The following is a 16,963-nucleotide window of genomic DNA, read 5'->3' as shown; positions in this document are numbered from 1 at the left end:
TCTACCACTCCTGTAAGTAGTAGTGTGTTTACTGCCTGTTGGAGTAGCTGCTCCTTGTGAGGTGCAGTGGAGGGTGGGAGAAATCTTCCTCTTGGGAGATGTGGATAAAAGGGGATTTTGTAGCCTTGCCGTATTATGGTTAAGGCCCATGTGTCAGTGACATGTGTTTGTCATGTCCCCAGAAAGTGTTGAAGTTTACCTCTTGTGCCCCTTGTTACCTGGTTGAGTCAGGCAGAATTGGGTGGTCGGTTGGGGAGTTTCTGGAGCTCGTGCGAAAGGAGCGAAATGACCCAGATTGTGGGGCCCATCCTCTCTTTCCTGTGTATCTGTTAGTTGAGTCAAATTTAGGTTTCTTCCCCATGGGTAGGAAGGTACTTTTTCCTCACGTAACATCCGATATAATTTGTTTTAAATAGGGTCCAAATAAGGATTCCCCTGTGAACTTTAGAGATAGTAAACGGAGCTTGGATGCTGTGTCTCCGGTCCAATGTCTTAGCCATAGAGCTTGGTATGCAACCACTGCATTGGCATTAGCCTTGGCTGCTAGTTTAGTGATCTCCATTGCGGCTTCTGCTAGTTAACGTGGTGGACAGTTTTTCAACCTCCAACTGTAGTTGTTGTCTAGAGGTTGGCGGGTGACATGTTAATTCCAATACCCAATGTCTGGCTGTGCGGGCTAGGCCCGTTGATCTGAGTATTGTTGCCACCTGTGTATAGGACAGTTTTAGCACCGATTCCATCCGTCGATTTAAGGGATCTTTGAATGCCGCTTCCTCTGCTGGTAGGGCGGTTTGGGATAACTAGGCAACTGCTGAGTCCACTTTTGGGGCCTTATCCCATTTTTCTGGTGATCCTCTGGTGTGAGTGCAATGCGACGCTCGGGTTGTGCCCACTCCGCCTCAATTGCTTGAGTGAGTGAATTAAACACTGGGAAGGCTAATTTAGACTTCTTTTAAACTCCCAAAAGTTTATCTGCTTTAGACAAGGTCACTGTCTCATCCTTGATTTCCAGTGTTTGCATCATTTCCCTAAACACTTTCTTTGAGGTTTCTGGTGTGGCTGCAGATTCCCCTTCCTCCTCAGAGTCTGATGAGGTTGTGAGTGGGTTGAGAAGTCTGAGTTGACTAAATGTCTTGTCTCTCTCTGTGTCTGAAGCTAGGCCCTCCTCTGATTCTGAGGAAGAGGTTAAGGTGACCGTGGCCCTGCGCTTCCTGTTATCTCGGGCTTTTGTTTGCGCCCCTTGGGGAAGTGGTGATTGGGCTGTGTTCATTATTCATTGTAAAAATTCCCCAAACTGGGCTGGTACTTGAGCAGAAGTATGGGCCAGTGGATCCCAGGGCATGGGTACAGGTGCATCCGCTACAGGAGGCTGGGTAATGGCTGGAGTTGGTGATAATGGTGAGTTAGTCAGGGGGCTGTTTGAGTAATGAGTGCTTACATATCTTGTTTCTTTTGCTTTTTAGCTGACTGGATTACCTCTCTGAGGTCTTTGAGTGAATCAGCCTTCTCCATGTTAATTGCAGTGTATGCTATGGAGTTGTGTATTTACTGAACATTATAGTGGCTTTATAAGTTGCTGGGAAGCAGCTTTGTGCTGTGTTTATCTCCTGTAGGAGCGCTGCTGTGCGCCTCCTGTATAGCCGTGTGGTCTTGGCTGGGCCAGGACGCATGTGTGACGTCACTGCGCCGCTGTGTTTGGTGCAAATCTCTTAAGGTGTGCTCCTGTTGCTGTTGCTACCAGGGTTTGCGCTCATTAGATATATGCGCTCGCGTGAGTCTCTGTAGAAACCATATTTCTTGCTGTTGTAATTGCCCCTTTCATCAGTACTTGAATAAAAAAGTGCCCTAGCTATACTCACCCTCCTTATACTCCCAGCTGCTCTCCTGTGCTGGGAGTGACACTTGTGCATGCAGCTCTGCGTGTCCTGTGTGTCAGCCTTTGAAGTAATTAGTGGAGAGGGGGGACAGCTCTGAGTGCCCGTGTCCCAGTTACAAGTAAGTTTCAATTCTCTGTCCTTCCTCCAGAGGTGATTCAAGACAAAACCCATTATGTCTGCACTGACAGGAGGGCCACTAGAGAAATATATATTTGCTATGCTTGGAAAAATACTTGCAAATGTAATATTCTAAAATATTTATGTCTTTATTTAGCAAGCTCAGTCTCCCTCTGTGTCAAAAGGCATACCCTCCCCCATTCAGCATGTTGTATGAACAAAATGTCTTCTAGTCCTGTCTTTATATGTAAATAGCGCAATGTGAAGTCAATACAAAGGCCTAAGGCCTACTATCTATATGCCTAAATTTTTTTTTAAAGGAGACATTTCATATCACCTTCATATTCAGTTATATGATTCATCTTTCTTCAATCTATGTAATCTTGCAGAAAAAAAACGATTTGAATGCATTTTACCTGCTAAAATCGTTTTTATATCAGAGCTGCAGAGAGATCTTCACTCCTCTGAAGCTAAACTGAAATGAGAGATGGGAGTGTCTCTTCATTCTCCCACAGGAAATGGTCACAGCACTGACTGACAGGCTGAACTCTGCTGTAGCAGGGAAAACCCCTCCCACCTCCCTGCCTGTGTATCTGTTACCAGTCTGCACATAGCTGTCCTGTGCTGCTGCCTGATCTTTACAAGTTGCAGGGAGTTGTTGCAGGAGAAAATACCAAAAAACAGCCAGTTTAGGTGTCAAAGTACAAGTTGCAGGGAGTTGTTGCAGGGGAAAATACCAAAAAACAGCCAGTTTAGGTATCAAAGTACAAGTTGCAGGGAGTTGTTGCAGGGGAAAATACCAAAAAACGGCCAGTTTAGGTATCAAAGTACAAGTTGCAGGGAGTTGTTGCAGGGGAAAATACCAAAAAACGGCCAGTTTAGGTATCAAAGTACAAGTTGCAGGGAGTTGTTGCAGGAGAAAATACCAAAAAACAGCCAGTTTAGGTGTCAAAGTACAAGTTGCAGGGAGTTGTTGCAGGGGAAAATACCAAAAAACAGCCAGTTTAGGTGTCAAAGTACAAGTTGCAGGGAGTTGTTGCAGGAGAAAATACCAAAAAACGGCCAGTTTAGGTGTCAAAGTACAAGTTGCAGGGAGTTGTTGCAGGGGAAAATACCAAAAAACGGCCAGTTTAGGTATCAAAGTACAAGTTGCAGGGAGTTGTTGCAGGAGAAAATACCAAAAAACAGCCAGTTTAGGTGTCAAAGTACAAGTTGCAGGGAGTTGTTGCAGGGGAAAATACCAAAAAACGGCCAGTTTAGGTATCAAAGTACAAGTTGCAGGGAGTTGTTGCAGGAGAAAATACCAAAAAACAGCCAGTTTAGGTGTCAAAGTACAAGTTGCAGGGAGTTGTTGCAGGGGAAAATACCAAAAAACAGCCAGTTTAGGTGTCAAAGTACAAGTTGCAGGGAGTTGTTGCAGGAGAAAATACCAAAAACCGGCCAGTTTAGGTGTCAAAGTACAAGTTGCAGGGAGTTGTTGCAGGAGAAAATACCAAAAAACAGCCAGTTTAGGTGTCAAAGTACAAGTTGCAGGGAGTTGTTGCAGGGGAAAATACCAAAAAACCCAGTTTAGGTGTCAAAGTACAAATTGCAGGGAGTTGTTGCAGGAGAAAATACAAAAAAAAACCCCAGTTTAGGTGTCAAAGTACAAGTTGCAGGGAGTTGTTGCAGGAGAAAATACAAAAAAAACCCAGTTTAGGTATCAAAGTACAAGTTGCAGGGAGTTGTTGCAGGAGAAAATACAAAAAAAAACCCAGTTTAGGTATCAAAGTACAAGTTGCAGGGAGTTGTTGCAGGAGAAAATACAAAAAAAAACCCAGTTTAGGTATCAAAGTACAAGTTGCAGGGAGTTGTTGCAGGAGAAAATACAAAAAAAAACCCAGTTTAGGTGTCAAAGTACAAGTTGCAGGGAGTTGTTGCAGGAGAAAATACAAAAAAAAACCCAGTTTAGGTATCAAAGTACAAGTTGCAGGGAGTTGTTGCAGGAGAAAATACAAAAAAAACCCAGTTTAGGTGTCAAAGTACAAGTTGCAGGGAGTTGTTGCAGGAGAAAATACAAAAAAAACCCAGTTTAGGTGTCAAAGTACAAGTTGCAGGGAGTTGTTGCAGGGGAAAATACCAAAAAAAACCAGTTTAGGTATCAAAGTACAAGTTGCAGGGAGTTGTTGCAGGAGAAAATACAAAAAAAAACCCAGTTTAGGTATCAAAGTACAAGTTGCAGGGAGTTGTTGCAGGAGAAAATACAAAAAAAAACCCAGTTTAGGTGTCAAAGTACAAGTTGCAGGGAGTTGTTGCAGGAGAAAATACAAAAAAAAACCCAGTTTAGGTGTCAAAGTACAAGTTGCAGGGAGTTGTTGCAGGGGAAAATACCAAAAAAACCCAGTTTAGGTATAAAAATACAAGTTGCAGGGAGTTGTTGCAGGAGAAAATACAAAAAAAAACCCAGTTTAGGTATCAAAGTACAAGTTGCAGGGAGTTGTTGCAGGGGAAAATACCAAAAAAAAACCAGTTTAGGTGTCAAAGTACAAGTTGCAGGGAGTTGTTGCAGGAGAAAATACCAAAAAAAACCCAGTTTAGGTATCAAAGTACAAGTTGCAGGGAGTTGTTGCAGGAGAAAATACAAAAAAAAACCCAGTTTAGGTATCAAAGTACAAGTTGCAGGGAGTTGTTGCAGGAGAAAATACAAAAAAAACCCAGTTTAGGTATCAAAGTACAAGTTGCAGGGAGTTGTTGCAGGGGAAAATACCAAAAAAACCCAGTTTAGGTATAAAAATACAAGTTGCAGGGAGTTGTTGCAGGAGAAAATACAAAAAAAAACCCAGTTTAGGTATCAAAGTACAAGTTGCAGGGAGTTGTTGCAGGGGAAAATACCAAAAAAAAACCCAGTTTAGGTGTCAAAGCACAAGTTGCAGGGAGTTGTTGCAGGAGAAAATACCAAAAAAAACCCAGTTTAGGTATCAAAGTACAAGTTGCAGGGAGTTGTTGCAGGAGAAAATACAAAAAAAAACCCAGTTTAGGTATCAAAGTACAAGTTGCAGGGAGTTGTTGCAGGGGAAAATACCAAAAAAAACCCAGTTTAGGTATCAAAGTACAAGTTGCAGGGAGTTGTTGCAGGAGAAAATACCAAAAAAAAACCAGTTTAGGTATCAAAGTACAAGTTGCAGGGAGTTGTTGCAGGGGAAAATACCAAAAAAAACCCAGTTTAGGTGTCAAAGTAGAAGTTGCAGGGAGTTGTTGCAGGAGAAAATACAAAAAAAAAACAGTTTAGGTGTCAAAGTACAAGTTGCAGGGAATTGCATGTAAAAACAAACACATTTCTTTTCATTAGGTACAGTCTATAGAATAGACTCCTTTAGTATGAAAAACGTTTTTTTTGGCAAAATATTATTTTTCAATAAAGAGATTTAAGAGGCTTACTTACAAGGATCGAGTCACACACGCTGCCAGCCAAGTGAACAGCTTTTCAGGAGGGCTGGGCGGGGCTGGGAGCAGAACAAGAGAGAAGGACCCCAGCGTGACTGACGTGGGCGGGGAAATGACATCACCAAAGTCCCCGCCCACATCTCACGCCCACTCCTCTCTCATTGGCTGCAGTGTGTCTATGGGAAAGAAGCTAGGGCCGGCGGCCCGAGCTGAAGATAGAGACTTGCTTCTGGCAGGAAGCCCTGTGGATGGGAGGGGCTGCAGTGTTTCAGCAGGGATTTAACAGCCTTCTTGAAGAGTAAGTAGAAAATAAACTTTATTGTATTCAATTTTTTTGTGTTAGCTGCTTTTTAAGATAAAGTGAAAATTTATTGTATATGTCTCCTTTAAGGTTCGTTTACACAACAATTTTGATAACATCATTTAGCAAACTAATATTTTTAAGGAAATACTTCTTTTTAGGGTTTAATGCTTACATTTGTTTTATTTTTCTATTAGCGTGGGGCAAAATATTACAAGAGTAACTACAAGTTAATAACTAGCACTTACATTTAGTATATAGGCAAATGACAAAGGAACATTCTCCCCAAATCCTTGCTGGTTCAATACAAATTATACATAATTATATTTTCTATATCCCTTATTGACTTTGGGGCAGATTTCAAAGTATGAAATTAAAAAATTCACCCACTCTTCACCCACACTCATGCCTATGGTTTTAGAATTATATTTACCAATGGGTGAACTTTAACCCGTCGATAAATACGTATCTAAAAATATCATAGAAATGAATAGAAAATGGGTGAGATTTTGCATAATTTCACACTTTAATAAATCTGCCCCTTGGGTGCAGAAGGAGGTCACTAAATGCACTTTGTAAATCATATGTGTGCCCCATTAATGGTTTGAGGTAGGTATGGAAAATAGATGGCCGTGATATGTAGAAGATGCATGCTAAGTAAATAAGCTATGTGTGTATTGTATCAGCATTTAGTACATAGATAAATAAGAGCCTTGCAAGTTTACGGTGTGGTAACAGGCAGGACCCTGTGGACACACCTATGCAGTTATCAGATGGTGTCATTAATGACACGCTTTTTATATTATATCTTTATACAAAGTTACAAATTATTTACAGTATAAGCCACTGATTCCTAGCACACTACATATAGCTATAGGCCCTATTCCATGACTAATCGTAGAACTGTAAATGGCTTTACGAATCATTAAATTCATGCACCCCTTCCCCAAACAGACCTTCCATGGGTTAGTATACCTTATTATTGGAACATTAGAAAACAGAAGGGCTGCTCCCTAAAAGGGAAAGAGCTGTGCTTCACAGACTTGATTTTCCCAAGTACCATACAAGCATAATACCAGGACTTTATCCACTGCTATTGTGCACTATATGGCAACTACACCTCTCTGCTGCTGCGTAGAAATAAAAATAGGATGCCAGAGGTTTTTGCAAACAAACAGAGGCTTTATTGTTAAAGTGCAACAGTATTAATACTCACAAATAAGTTCAGCCAGTATTGTTGTACAGATACAGTTATCGATAGAACCAGCAACTGTGACACCACGAAGAGATTAATTGGTAAGTTAATGTACACATTTTTAAGGCTACCAGCTAGTGGAAACTGATAAGGCAGTAATACACAGCTTGAAACCACTTCACACTGTGGTTCCCTCAAATGTAGTCCATTTATACCTAAGGCAGAGCTACCTCCAGCTATCAATCCTTAGGTGGAGCACAAGACTATACCATTTAAGCTTGCCTAACTGTCTTTCATTCCTTAAACTTACTAACAACTTACTCATGCAATCTGACTTAACCTCATTCATGGGGTCCCTGTTCCCCGACTTTCTCTTGAAGGGTTGCCCCTCTTGACACCAGCCTTTCCAGCCACTTCCTCCTGAGTCAGCATTCAGAAGGCCAAGGAGGAAGAACCACCCCTATTTATTCACTGTAATTAAAGTATGATAGGAAGTGGTCACTACTAGTGATGTGCGGGCCGGCCAGGCAACCGCGGGTCAGGAGAGTTTGGGCCGACACACACAAAAGTTCCTTGGATCGGCAGGATGAGCTCGGCCTGAACCCTCCCGCGACCTAACTGCATCCCACTTCTGTCTATAGGAGCAGCTATTTATATACACGCACCTGCCTTGCCTAATAAACCAACTTTCCTGCTGTTTTCTTCAATTCCTTAAGCAGGGGGGGGTCCAAAGCTGAAAAATGCATGTAATGCAGACAGCAGAACCACTCCCACTGCGTACTCGCGTTCAACAGTAACTGTTCTATAGCTCTTGAATTTTTTTTAAAAAAAAAAGAATGTTAATTTTTTGCTCATTGAAACAGTTTATAGCATTGTTGGCAATAATAATAAACGTATGAACAATTATATAGAATGTCTTAACATGCCTTGTTAACTTTACAAAAAAAAACATTAAAAATTGTAAGTTACAAAAAAAAAACATTGTTGGCCATAGGCCATAATTGATAAAAATGGTGGCATTTGGGGCCTTTATGTTAAAAAAGTCATTGGCAGCCATGGGCCCTAACAGTTAAAAACAATTGTAGCCAGGGGCCCCTAAAGGATACAAAAAATTCATATTGGTGACCAGGGGCCCTAAGACTTAAAACATTGGGGTCAGGGGTCCCCAAAGGTTAAATAAATTCCAGTGCTAGCCAGGAGACATAACACTTAAAAACATTGGTGGCCAGTGGAAGCTATTTTTCAAAGTCCCTGGATGGCTTCAGTCTGCAGAATCCTTCTGTGATGTCCTGTTTCCACTACCTTCTGTATGCGACTGGCTGCTTTTGGTCTTACAGTTTATAGACAGAAGCAATAGGAGGTAGTTGCTGCCCACCACTTCATTTTAATACAATGACAAGTGAGACCGAGGGTGGGCACGTACTACTATTGAGGTTCTGCACGTCCGGGCCCCCATTGAGACCAGGGCCAGGATGACAGTTTCTCTTCCCCTGTGATGGCAGGTCTGTACATATATAATATGTATTATATATATATATATATATATATATATATATATATATATATACAGTGGCTTGCAAAAGTATTCGGCCCCCTTGAACTTTTCCACATTTTGTCACATTACAGTCACAAACATGAATCAATTTTATTGGAATTCCACGTGAAAGACCAATACAAAGTGGTGTACACGAGAGAAGTGGAACGAAAATCATACATGATTCCAAACATTTTTTACAAATAAATAACTGCAAAGTGGGGTGTGCGGAATTATTCATCCCCCTTTTGGTCTGAGTGCAGTCAGTTGCCCATGGACATTGCCTGATGAGTGCTAATGACTAAATAGAGTGCACCTGTGTGTAATCTAATATCAGTACAAATACAGCTGCTCTGTGACGGCCTCAGAGTTTGTCTAAGGGAATATTGGGAGCAACAACACCATGAAGTCCAAAGAACACACCAGACAGGTCAGGGATAAAGGTACTGAGAAATTTAAAGCAGGCTTAGGCTACAAAAAGATTTCCAAAGCCTTGAACATCCCACGGAGCACTGTTCAAGCGATCATTCAGAAATGGAAGGAGCATGGCACAACTGTAAACCTACCAAGACAAGGCCGTCCACCTAAACTCACAGGCCGAACAAGGAGAGCGCTGATCAGAAATGCAGCCAAGAGGCCCATGGTGACTCTGGACGAGCTGCAGAGATCTACAGCTCAGGTGGGGGAATCTGTCCATAGGACAACTATTGTCGTGCACTGCACAAAGTTGGCCTTTATGGAAGAGTGGCAAGAAGAAAGCCATTGTTAACAGAAAACCATAAGAAGTCCCGTTTGCAGTTTGCCACAAGCCATGTGGGGGACACAGCAAACATGTGGAAGAAGGTGCTCTGCTCAGATGAGACCAAAATGGAACTTTTTGGCCAAAATGCAAAACGCTATGTGTGGCGGAAAACTAACACTGCACATCACTCTGAACACACCATCCCCACTTTCAAATATGGTGGTGGCAGCATCATGCTCTGGGGGTGCTTCTCTTCAGCAGGGACAGGGAAGCTGGTCAGAGTTGATGGGAAGATGGATGGAGCCAAATACAGGGCAATCTTGGAAGAAAACCTCTTGGAGTCTGCAAAAGACTTGAGACTGGGGCGGAGGTTCACCTTCCAGCAGGACAACGACCCTAAACATAAAGCCAGGGCAACAATGGAATGGTTTAAAACAAAACATATCCATGTGTTAGAATGGCCCAGTCAAAGTCCAGATCTAAATCCAATGGAGAATCTGTGGCAAGATCTGAAAACTGCTGTTCACAAACGCTGTCCATCTAATCTGACTGAGCTGGAGCTGTTTTGCAAAGAAGAATGGGCAAGGATTTCAGTCTCTAGATGTGCAAAGCTGGTAGAGACATACCCTAAAAGCCTGGCAGCTGTAATTGCAGCAAAAGGTGGTTCTACAAAGTATTGACTCAGGGGGCTGAATAATTACGTACACCCCACTTTGCAGTTATTTATTTGTAAAAAATGTTTGGAACCATGTATGATTTTCGTTCCACTTCTCACGTGTACACCACTTTGTATTGGTCTTTCACGTGGAATTCCAATAAAATTGATTCATGTTTGTGGCTGTAATGTGACAAAATGTGTAAAAGTTCAAGGGGGCCAAATACTTTTGCAAGCCACTGTATATGTATGTATATGTATGTATGTGTGTGTGTGTAAATATAGTAACATTAGAAAAATAAACACTCCTACAGGTGGTTAAAATAATGCAATATTTTGTTATTTGGAAAAATATAGATTCCCTTTGGTCCTTCAGCTGCCATGCCCCTTGTATAAAATAATATAAAGTGTGTAACCTTTGAGAATAATGGATGCATACAAATAGTAAGTAAGATGTTTTTGCTAAATGGTATGGCTATGCATTCTAATGTCCATCCGGAACATGTTATCACCTCGGGAATGAATATACATTAGAATTTCCTTATTCGCCTAGAGTGGCTTCTGTTTGATCCATGCAAGCTCCTATTCTAAATCTTTAAAAGAAAATGTTAATCTTTTAATTTAGTAGTCTACACCAATGTATGCCATTAGTCAACAGGGATGCAACAGAAGTATCACCGTATTCATATGACTAACTGTTGCTATTTTTTTGGTCAATAAGAGTTTTCAGAATTACTTCAGCTCAGCTACAGGCAATTCAAGGTATTCTCCCACATAAGGAAAAAAATTCCCGTTCAGCCCCTTCTACTCCTTTACTATAGGCTTTTGCCTTAGGCAACAATTGATTAAAGGTAATTTGCATATGACATATAAGGTCCAAAGTTAGCTCATGTGCATAACAAGCAAAAGGATGTTTATTTTTAAACATGTGATCAGTAAATGCTACCTCCTTTTTTTTGTAGCCTGTAGTAAACCATGTATTGCATAAACCTATAAGAAGCAAGCTGCTAAACTTTTCTCCCAAAACAGCTACTTCACTCTCATGGGATTATAAAATAATAGATACTAGAGCTAATTTATCGATACTGGGCAAATTTGCACCTGGGCATCCACTGACAGTTTGTCTTTTTTATGTTTTTATCTGCAGCTGGTTAAAAAAGGCTAATTAAAGGTTGGTTGCTATGGGTTACTGCACATAGGTAAATATAGTGCCTTTAAGTACATATTGGGCATGTACTTTATTGCTTCAACTTATAGCCATACGTATTCATACACTGGTATTTATCCTCCAAAACACCAGTGCTTGTTTAAGCTTGTTAGCATACACAGAGGGATTTTGGTAAAAAATGTAAGCATTTTAGTGCGGAGATCTGCTCTGTGTGTGCACTAACTGGCTAATCACACATAACATAAGAGGTGCAGAAGGAAGTGGACCGGTAACATCTATACGCCAGCCTAGAAAATGACCCAACTGACATTAGATTTAATTTGAGCTTAATCCTGTATTTCCTTCTTTTTTATTAATTTATCATTATACACTACCTTAGAAAAAAATATTTAACAGTGACTATTGCTTTATTTCAGCAAAAGTTTAAATCTACGTAGACATATTTTCTCCTTAAATTGTTTAACAAATGAACTGAAAGGCCCCAAGGGAACCCCTACCCTTTCCTTATTGCTGGGGGTGACATACTAAACCAAAGAGGTCCATCATACCGCCCTCTACAAACCCGCAATGAAGGACCTCTTTGAGCATGTACTCCCTTGCAAAAGGACCCACCCCCTTGGAGACCAAGCAATTCAATTGTTTATCCTTACAGTAATACCTAAACTACAAAAATAAAATGCTAAAACTCTATCTATTCTAAAACATACACAAGAATAATCTAAATATCTATACACAACTATATACATTTATGTAGCAACAATTGAATTGCAAGTCCCCTAGGGAATCCCTACCCTTTCCTTATTGCTGGGGGTGACATACTAAACCAAAGAGGTCCATCATACCGCCCTCTACCAACCCGCAATGAACGACCTCTTTGAGCATGTACACCCTTGCAAAAGGACCCACCCCCTTGGAGACCAAGTAATTCAATTGTTTATCCTTACAGTAATACCTAAACTACAAAAATAAAATGCTAACACTCTATTCTAAAACATACACAAGAATAATCTAAATGTCTATACACAACTATATACATTTATGTAGCAACAATTGAATTGCAAGGCCCCTAGGGAATCCCTACCCTTTCCTTATTGCTGGGGGTGACATACTAAACCAAAGAGGTCCATCATACCGCCCTCTACCAACCCGCAATGAAGTACCTCTTTGAGCATGTACACCCTTGCAAAAGGACCCACCCCCTTGGAGAACAAGCAATTCAATTGTGTATCCTTACTTACAGTAATACCTAAACTACAAAAATAAAATGCTAAAACTCTATTCTAAAACATACACAAGAATAATCTAAATATCTATACACAACTATATACATTTATGTAGCAAGAATTGAATTGCAAGGATCCTAGGGAATCCCTACCCTTTCCTTATTGCTGGGGGTGACATACTAAACCAAAGAGGTCCATCATACCGCCCTCTACCAACCCGTAATGAAGGACCTCTTTGAGCATGTACACCCTTGCAAAAGGACCCACCCCCTTGGAGACCAAGCAATTCAATTGTTTATCCTTACTTACAGTAATACCTAAACTACAAAAATAAAACGCTAAAACTCTATCTATTCTAAAACATACACAAGAATAATCTAAATATCGATACACAACTATATACATATATGTAGCAACAATTGAATTGCAAGGCCCCTAGGGAATCCCTACCCTTTCCTTATTGCTGGGAGTGACATACTAAACCAAAGAGGTCCATCATACCGCCCTCTACCAACCCGCAATGAAGGACCACTTTGAGCATGTACACCCTTGCAAAAGGACCCACCCCCTTGGAGACCAAGCAATTCAATTGTTTATCCTTACAGTACTACCTAAACTACAAAACTAAAATGCTAAAACTCTATCTATTCTAAAACATACACAAGAATAATCTAAATATCTATACACAACTATATACATTTATGTAACAACAATTGAATTGCAAGGCCGCTAGGGAATCCCTACCCTTTCCTTATTGCTGGGGGTGACATACTAAACCAAAGAGGTCCATCATACCGCCCTCTACCAACCCACAATGAAGGACCTCTATGAGCATGTACACCCTTGCAAAAGGACCCACCCCCTTGGAGAACAAGCAATTCAATTGTTTATCCTTACTTACAGTAATACCAAAACTACAAAAATAAAATGCTAAAACTCTATTCTAAAACATACACAAGAATAATCTAAATATCTATACACAACTATATACTGTACATTTATGTAGCAACAATTGAATTGCAAGGCCCCTAGGGAATCCCTACCCTTTCCTTATTGCTGGGGGTGACATACTAAACCAAAGAGGTCCATCATACCGCCCTCTACCAACCCGCAATGAAGGACCTCTTTGAGCATGTACACCCTTGCAAAAGGACCCACCCCCTTGGAGAACAAGCAATTCAATTGTTTATCCTTACAGTAATACCTAAACTACAAAAATAAAATGCTTAAACTCTATCTATTCTAAAACATACACAAGAATTATCTAAATGTCTATACACAACTATATACATTTATGTAGCAACAATTGAATTGCAAGACCCCTAGGGAATCCCTACCCTTTCCTTATTGCTGGGGGTAACATACTAAACCAAAGAGGTCCATCATACCGCCCTCTACCAACCCGCAATGATGTACCTCTTTGAGCATGTCAACCCTTGCAAAAGGACCCACCCCCTTGGAGAACAAGCAATTCAATTGTTTATCCTTACTTACAGTAATACCTAAACTACAAAAATAAAATGCTAAAACTCTATCTATTCTAAAACATACACAAGAATAATCTAAATGTCTATACACAACTATATACATTTATGTAGCAACAATTGAATTGCAAGACCCCTAGGGAATCCCTACCCTTTCCTTATTGCTGGGGGTGACATACTAAACCAAAGAGGTCCATCATACCGCCCTCTACCAACCCGCAATGAAGGACCTCTTTGAGCATGTACACCCTTGCAAAAGGACCCACCCCCTTGGAGAACAAGCAATTCAATTGTTTATCCTTACTTACAGTAATACCTAAACTACAAAAATAAAATTCTAAAACTCTATTCTAAAACATACACAAGAATAATCTAAATATCTATACACAACTATATACATTTATGTAGCAACAATTGAATTGCAAGGCCCCTAGGGAATCCCTACCCTTTCCTTATTGCTGGGTGTGACATACTAAACCAAAGAGGTCCATCATACCACCCTCTACCAACCAGCAATGAAGGACCTCTTTGAGCATGTACTCCCTTGCAAAAGGACCCACCCCCTTGGAGACCAAGCAATTCAATTGTTTATCCTTACAGTAATACCTAAACTACAAAAATAAAATGCTAAAACTCTATTCTAAAACATACACAAGAATAATCTAAATATCTATACACAACTATATACATTTATGTAGCAACAATTGAATTGCAAGGCCCCTAGGGAATCCCTACCCTTTCCTTATTGCTGGGGGTGACATACTAAACCAAAGAGGTCCATCATACCGCCCTCTACCAACCCGCAATGAAGGACCTCTTTGAGCATGTACACCCTTGCAAAAGGACCCACCCCCTTGGAGACCAAGCAATTCAATTGTTTATCCTTACAGTAATACCTAAACTACAAAAATAAAATGCTAAAACTCTATCTATTCTAAAACATACACAAGAATAATCTAAATATCTATACACAACTATATACATTTATGTAGCAACAATTGAATTGCAAGGCCCCTAGGGAATCCCTACCCTTTCCTTATTGCTGGGGGTGACATACTAAACCAAAGAGGTCCATCATACCGCCCTCTACCAACCCGCAATGAAGGACCTCTTTGAGCATGTACTCCCTTGCAAAAGGACCCACCCCCTTGGAGACCAAGCAATTCAATTGTTTATCCTTACAGTAATACCTAAACTACAAAAATAAAATGCTAAAACTCTATTCTAAAACATACACAAGAATAATCTAAATATCTATACACAACTATATACATTTATGTAGCAACAATTGAATTGCAAGGCCCCTAGGGAATCCCTACCCTTTCCTTATTGCTGGGGGTGACATACTAAACCAAAGAGGTCCATCATACCGCCCTCTACCAACCCGCAATGAAGGACCTCTTTGAGTATGTACACCCTTGCAAAAGGACCCACCCCCTTGGAGACCAAGCAATTCAATTGTTTATCCTTACAGTAATACCTAAACTACAAAAATAAAATGCTAAAACTCTATCTATTCTAAAACATACACAAGAATAATCTAAATATCTATACACAACTATATACATTTATGTAGCAACAATTGAATTGCAAGGCCCCTAGGGAATCCCTACCCTTTCCTTATTGCTGGGGGTGACATACTAAACCAAAGAGGTCCATCATACCGCCCTCTACCAACCCGCAATGAAGGACCTCTTTGAGCATGTACACCCTTGCAAAAGGACCCACCCCCTTGGAGACCAAGCAATTCAATTGTTTATCCTTACAGTAATACCTAAACTACAAAAATAAAATGCTAAAACTCTATTCTAAAACATACACAAGAATAATCTAAATATCTATACACAACTATATACATTTATGTAGCAACAATTGAATTGCAAGGCCCCTAGGGAATCCCTACCCTTTCCTTATTGCTGGGGGTGACATACTAAACCAAAGAGGTCCATCATACCGCCCTCTACCAACCCGCAATGAAGGACCTCTTTGAGCATGTACACCCTTGCAAAAGGACCCACCCCCTTGGAGAACAAGCAATTCAATTGTTTATCCTTACTTACAGTAATACCTAAACTACAAAAATAAAATGCTAAAACTCTATTCTAAAACATACACAAGAATAATCTAAATATCTATACACAACTATATACATTTATGTAGCAACAATTGAATTGCAAGGCCCCTAGGGAATCCCTACCCTTTCCTTATTGCTGGGGGTGACATACTAAACCAAAGAGGTCCATCATACCGCCCTCTACCAACCCGCAATGAAGGACCTCTTTGAGCATGTACACCCTTGCAAAAGGACCCACCCCCTTGGAGACCAAGCAATTCAATTGTTTATCCTTACAGTAATACCTAAACTACAAAAATAAAATGCTAAAACTCTATTCTAAAACATACACAAGAATAATCTAAATATCTATACACAACTATATACATTTATGTAGCAACAATTGAATTGCAAGGCCCCTAGGGAATCCCTACCCTTTCCTTATTGCTGGGGGTGACATACTAAACCAAAGAGGTCCATCATACCGCCCTCTACCAACCCGCAATGAAGGACCTCTTTGAGCATGTACACCCTTGCAAAAGGACCCACCCCCTTGGAGACCAAGCAATTCAATTGTTTATCCTTACAGTAATACCTAAACTACAAAAATAAAATGCTAACACTCTATTCTAAAACATACACAAGAATAATCTAAATGTCTATACACAACTATATACATTTATGTAGCAACAATTGAATTGCAAGGCCCCTAGGGAATCCCTACCCTTTCCTTATTGCTGGGGGTGACATACTAAACCAAAGAGGTCCATCATACCGCCCTCTACCAACCCGCAATGAAGGACCTCTTTGAGTATGTACACCCTTGCAAAAGGACCCACCCCCTTGGAGACCAAGCAATTCAATTGTTTATCCTTACAGTAATACCTAAACTACAAAAATAAAATGCTAAAACTCTATTCTAAAACATACACAAGAATAATCTAAATATCTATACACAACTATATACATTTATGTAGCAACAATTGAATTGCAAGGCCCCTAGGGAATCCCTACCCTTTCCTTATTGCTGGGGGTGACATACTAAACCAAAGAGGTCCATCATACCGCCCTCTACCAACCCGCAATGAAGGACCTCTTTGAGCATGTACGCCCTTGCAAAAGGACCCACCCCCTTGGAGACCAAGCAATTCAATTGTTTATCCTTACAGTAATACCTAAACTACAAAAATA

The sequence above is a fragment of the Xenopus tropicalis genome, chromosome 2, assembly GCF_000004195.4.
Source record: "Xenopus tropicalis strain Nigerian chromosome 2, UCB_Xtro_10.0, whole genome shotgun sequence".
In the NCBI taxonomy this organism is placed as follows: Eukaryota; Metazoa; Chordata; class Amphibia; order Anura; family Pipidae; genus Xenopus; species Xenopus tropicalis.
This window is presented reverse-complemented; position numbering follows the sequence as displayed.